Source organism: Pseudorca crassidens, chromosome 1 (genome assembly GCF_039906515.1).
Source record: "Pseudorca crassidens isolate mPseCra1 chromosome 1, mPseCra1.hap1, whole genome shotgun sequence".
NCBI classification, from domain to species: domain Eukaryota; kingdom Metazoa; phylum Chordata; class Mammalia; order Artiodactyla; family Delphinidae; genus Pseudorca; species Pseudorca crassidens.
This window is the reverse complement of record NC_090296.1, coordinates 148326726-148332827: the sequence shown is the minus strand read 5'-3', so window position 1 is coordinate 148332827 and position 6102 is coordinate 148326726. Positions and strand designations below refer to the sequence as shown.

At 41.9% G+C, this 6102-nt stretch overlaps 1 pseudogene; it reads left to right on the top strand.

The window, feature by feature from the left end:
- The first annotated feature begins 951 nt into the window (after positions 1–951).
- LOC137203020 (zinc finger protein 639-like) lies at positions 952–2891 on the top strand (annotated as a pseudogene).
- The last annotated feature ends 3211 nt before the right edge of the window (positions 2892–6102 follow it).

Here is a 6102-nt window from a genome sequence, read left to right as displayed (position 1 = left end):
GTCTTCACGGAAGAGAAAATTCCATTCAAATTTTCTTTTTTTACTTTCTGGCCTCACCGGATGGCACGTGGGATCTTAACTCCCCAACCAGGGATCGAACCCGTGCCCTCTGCATTGGAAGCTGAGAGTCTTAACCACTGGACCACCAGGGAAATCCAAAAACTCTATTTTTAAGGAGCTGTTCCAGAGCACGGAGAAACACAAAACTTCCCAATTCACCATAAGAAATCAGCCTGACCAGATATGCAAAACACAAGAAGACAGAACCAAAAAGTAAAAATAAAAAATAAATGTATAAACATGCATCACTTTTGAAAATAAACACAAGTATCACAACTAAAGTATAAATTAGTAATTGAACCCAGTCAATTATTAAAACGAATACTACTTCACAGTCAAGCGTGGTTGATCCCCAAAAGGCAAAGTGTTTCAACCTCTGGAAATATATTGATGGTATTCACTACACTAACAGATTAAAGGAAGAAAATCATACCTCCATCTCAAAAGATGAAGAAAAATATTTGAACCAGTTCCTGATTAGAGAAAAAAATGCTTACAAAAAAAATCACCTTAGTAAACTAGACATAGAGGAAAACTTCAACGGCCTAATACTGCAGGTTGCAATATTGCGGAAAAGTTGTTTTAGCTATAAGCATTAGAAATCTCCAGACCGACAGCCGTAAAAAAGGAAGAAGTCTTAGGTAAAGTGCCACCAGGGATAGTTAATTAAGTAGCTCAAAATCATCATCAAAGACACAATGTGCCCGAGTGCAGCCGCCGAGCCTGGCCCGGGGACCTGGCAGGCAGGGCGTAGTGCGCGCGGGCAAAGAGTGGGGCTGGCCCGGAGGAGCGCCCCGGAGCGTGAGGGCCAGAGCGGCGCCGGCCGCCGCCTTGCGCCCGGGGGTGGGGCTGCGCGGCGCCCCCCTGCTCAGGCGTCTGGTCTGGCGCCTCCTCGGAGCTGCGCCTGGGCTGGCCGGGCGGACCCCAAGGACTGGCATTTTTTTTTTACCATCTGTGAAAACTTCCTGTGATTCATTTTTCCTCACTCCAGTATTAAGAAATATACCAAATTAAAAAGGTATGAATGAATATCCTAAAAAAAGGAAAAGGAAGACTTTACACCCTTCTCGTTATTCAGATTCCTCTGGAATAAGCAGAACTGCAGATGGATTCCATGGAATTTTTTCTGATCATTGTTACAGTGTTTGTTCTATGAGACAACCAGACAAAATATTTTGACAACAAAGTCTAATCATGAAAAAAACGACAAAGTTCATTAGTGGGACATCCTGCAAAATACCCTACCAGTCCCCTCAAAATCGTCATGGTCGTCGAAAACAAGGGAAGTCTGAGAAACTGCTACAGCTAACAGTAGCCTAGAGACATGACAACTAAATGATGATGATTCTGATACAGAGACATCAAAAGACTTACCAAAATTTACAGATGGAATCAAGGCCACAAACAGAAATCAAAACTACCTGGTTCTGGGTCCTGTACTTAGAATTCTAGACCAATACTGCCTTTTCTACAGAAAAATGTGCTGATACTGAAATTTGTGATGAAGAGTGCGGCTCTCCTGAATCAATCAACCAGCAAACTCAAGAGGAGAGCCCTATAGAAGTTCATACTGCTGAAGATGTTCCAGTTGCTGCAGAAGTGCATGCAGTTTCTGAAGATTATGATATAGAGACAGAAAACAATTCCTCTGAGAGTCTCCAAGACCAAACGGATGAAGAGCCACTAGCTAAATTTTGCAAAATTCTTGACAAGAGCGAAGTTTTGAATGTGACTGCCCAGCAGAAATGGCCTTTACTGAGAGCTGATAGCAGTGGCCTCTATCAATGTGAACTTTGTGAGTTCAACAGCAAATATTTTTCTGATTTAAAGCAGCATATGATCTTGAAGCATAAGTGTAGTGATTCAAATGTGTGTCGGGGGCTTCCCTGGCGGCGCAGTAGTTGAGAGTCAGCCTGCCGGTGCAGGGGACACGGGTTCGTGCCCCGGTCCGGGAAGATCCCACATGCCGCAGAGCGGCTGGGCCCATGAGCCATGGCCGCTGAGCCTGTGAGTCCGGAGCCTGTGCTCCACAACGGGAGAGGCCACAACAGTGAGAGGCCCGCGTACCGCAAAAAAAAAAAAAAAAAAAAAATTGTGTGTCGAGTATGCAAAGAGTTTCTCTACCAATATGCTTCCGATCGAACATCCAAACTGCATGAAGAGGATCCCTACATTTGTAAATGCTGTGACTATAAAACAGTAATTTTTGAGAACCTCAGCCAGCACACTGCAGACACCCATTTTAGTGATCACCTTTATTGGTGTCAGCAGTGTGATGTACAGTTCTCCTCAAGCAGTGAACTCTACCTACATTTCCAGGAGCACAGCTGTGATGAACAGTACTTGTGTCAGTTCTGTGAACATGAAATGAATGATCCAGAAGACTTGCATAGCCATGTGGTAAATGAGCATACATGTAAATTAACAGAGTTAAGTGAAAAGTATAACAATGGAGAACATGGACAGTACAGCCTCTTAAGCAAAATTACATTTGACAAATGTAAAAACTTCTTTGTATGTCAAGTATGTGGCTTTCAGAATAGACTTCATACAAATGTTAACAGGCCTGTTGCTATTGCACATACTAAAATTTTTGCTCATGTCTGTGATGACTGTGGGAAAGGCTTTGCAAGCATGCTAGAATATTGCAAACATTTAAATTCACACTTATCTGAAGGGATGTATTTATGTCAATATCGTGAATATTCAACAGGACAGATTGAAGATCTTAAAATTCAGCTGATTTACCTCATAAATGTAATGACTGCTTAATGAGGTTTGGAAATGAAAGGGAATTAATAAGTCACCTTCCAGCCCATGAGACAACTTGATTGTTCTCTTTAACTTCCATAATGATGTAAAATAATAAATTTGACTTTTTTGCAGATGTTAAAATGGATGATTTTAAACACAACTTATGAGAACTGTCTTTAACAAGATTTTTTTTAATTGCCAATTTTCTTGGCATTGCTACCTTTTTCAGTATATAATTGTATCCTAAATGTGGTATTTTCAATGTATTGTAGTTGGTAGTTTTAACCACTTTTGGGCTAGCATTGTGTTTCTTGCATGTGCTCTGATTTCATAAATTGATAAGAAACAGATCTACTAAAAGAGATACGATGTCCCTCCCTATTTCTCTCTGTTCATGGTATGGGCATTCTCCTTGCTACTTTGCCTCACAGACATTATTCTGCAAAAATAGCAACGTGCCCTAGAGGAAGGACTATTTTCTCCCCCTGTCTATAAAACGAAGAATCTTTCTTAGAAGGTCCACAAAAGACTTTTGTCTCATTAGCTGGAATTTCATCACAACCTCATTCTTAGACCAACCCCTGGTAATGGGAGTGAGAGGACGAAGAAAACACGGCCATGTGAAGGAGTGTGGATTACCCAAACAAAGTCAGAGTTTTATTAGAAGGAAATAAATATGTTACTTAGGGTACCTGAAGTGTCTGTTAGAGATTTCTATCTGAAACCTGATATAACAGCATATTTAAGACGTAATTAAACGGTGAAAAATTAGAGGCATCCCTCTTGAAGTCAGGAACAAGATGAGGCTGCCAATATCATTAGTATACAACGCTGTATTAGGGATCCTAACAATTCACTCAATAATATTTGAGGGCTTCCTAGGCCCCTGGTACTATATTAGGTATTATAAACACAATAATAAGCGAATCTCAGAATCTGCTCTCTACTAGAAAAGAAAGACAAAATCCAAGCAAACACGAAATAACTACAATTTATTCTAAAGGTTGTGATGAAAACAAATGGAAGGCTGAGAGACAGAAGAAGGGGGACTTTCTTTAGGAGATCAGGAAACTCTTTACTGAGAGAGATTTAAGCTGGGATCTAAGAATTAGAAGGCCCTGGCTACAGAAGAATAGAGCAAATGTTCCAAGTAGAGGAAAATGCCCAGAGACCAGAAAGAGATGTGGTATTAGGCCTGAAAGATGAACGTGGCTAAAGCACAGCAAACAAGGAACTATTAGGGAGATTGATAAAGATTGGAAGGAACTAGATCCTACCTGGCCTGTATGTCTTTCATGCTTTACGGTGTATTAGACCACGATTGGAAGACTAAGTTGAGGAATGACATGAGACAATTCCTAAGTTAGGAAAATCACTTCTACTACTCTTTGGAGATGGGATTGAAGAACGCAAAGTAGACCTGAGGGTACCAGTTTAGAGGCCATTTCAATTCATTCAGATGAGAGATGATGGTGGCTGTTATGGACTGGATCGTGCCTGCCTTCCCCACAGCTTCAGAGACGGAAGTCCTAGCCTCCAGCACCTCAGAATGTGACTGTATTTGGAGAGAGGGTCTTTGAAGAGGTAATTAAGCAAAATGAGGTTATTAAGGTTGACCTTAGTTCAGTAGGACTGGTGTCTTTATAAGAAAGCAAAATGTGGACATATACACATACAGAGGGAAGGTGCAGATACAAGGAGGACACAAGCCAAGGACAGAGGCCTGGAATAGACCCTTCCCTCATAGTCTCAGAGAGAACCAACCCCGCTGACCCCTTGATCTCAGACTTCTAGCCTCCAGAATGGTGAGAAAATAAATGTCTGTTGTTTAAACCCCCAGCCTGTGGTGCTCTGTTATGAAAGCCTCAGGGAACCAATACAGTGGCCTAGACCAAGCTGGAGGTAATAGAAATGGGGGGGAAAATTCACAAGACTTTTGGGTACAGAATCACAGATGTACTGATGAATTATCCAATGTAATCATACGTTGAAGTAAGAGGTATAAAGATCAGAAAAGAAGACACAAAGAGTCACTAGTTGCTGGTGACACAATTGTTGCCATAAAGTCTAGCCAACAGCTGTGAGTAAGCTGGACATGAGATCACCGTTAGTATGATCGCTGATGTTTGGACTTTCTATAGCCATTTCACTTAATGTTTTTTATTTACCAATTGAAAGACCCAGGACCAGCAAGAGACCTGCTTTTAAAGAACTAAGGGCGGTCACGAGGATTGGGAAAGTCTTCAAAAAGTGAACAAGGGAAGTGGTAGAAATCCAGAGTCTCAAAAAAAAAAAAAAAAAATCATAACGAGGATAACTATCTAACAAAAAGAGCTTCTTTGGTCATGAGCTTCCTGCCCTGAAAAGACTTAATCACAGGCTGAGAGACAAAAGTGATGCCATTTCCCGTTGCGGAGCACAGGCTCCGGACGCGCAGGCACAGCGGCCATGGCTCACGGGCCCAGCCGCTCCGCGGCATGTGGGATCTCCCTGGACCGGGGCACGAACCCGTGTCCCCTGCATCGGCAGGTGGACTCTCAACCACTGTGCCACCCGGGAAGCCCACCTTGTGGAGTTTAAGTGCTGATACAGGCAAACATCTCCTGGGCCTGGCTATCAGCTAAGGAGATAGCATATTAGTGAATGCAGTGTAAATACAACTTACTGAAGACACTCACTAATGACTGAGGCTACCAAATCCAGTTTCTTGCTATGGTCAGTCATTCTCGTGTATTTGGTTGTACGTCAAGCACACGGTCATCTCACCTTATTCTAGGCCAACCAATAGAGAAGTGAAATGTCCTTTGAATCACTATTAACATGTATCCAACGTTCGCTGTTTTTTCAGCTATATTTCCCACATATGTTTCCATTTTCTATTTAGACTCATATTACTCTATGGCCGTTTTGTTCCCAGGTTTGATTACAGAACAAAGCAGTCCCAAAGAGTATGTGAAATTGCTCTGCACCTCGCATGCTGTAAAAGTTGGGTACGGGCTGTGGTTCATGAGTTACTCAACATTCATAAAACCCTTCCAGACTTGTCTTGCAGTATTTCTTGCCAGGAAATTGCTCGATCGCCAGATACCTGATGTTTGTGATTAGCAAAAATAAGCTTTCTTAGAGTTGAGATGTGTGTGTGTGTGTGCGTGTGCGTGTGTGTGTGTTTTCAGTTGGGGTTGCTTTTTCTTTTTTCAGTTTTAAGATATTTACAAAGCATTCTTCGCGTTGCAAATGTAAAAATGCAAACTAAAGTTTCCCTCCTGACATTCTGTACAAGCTTATAAA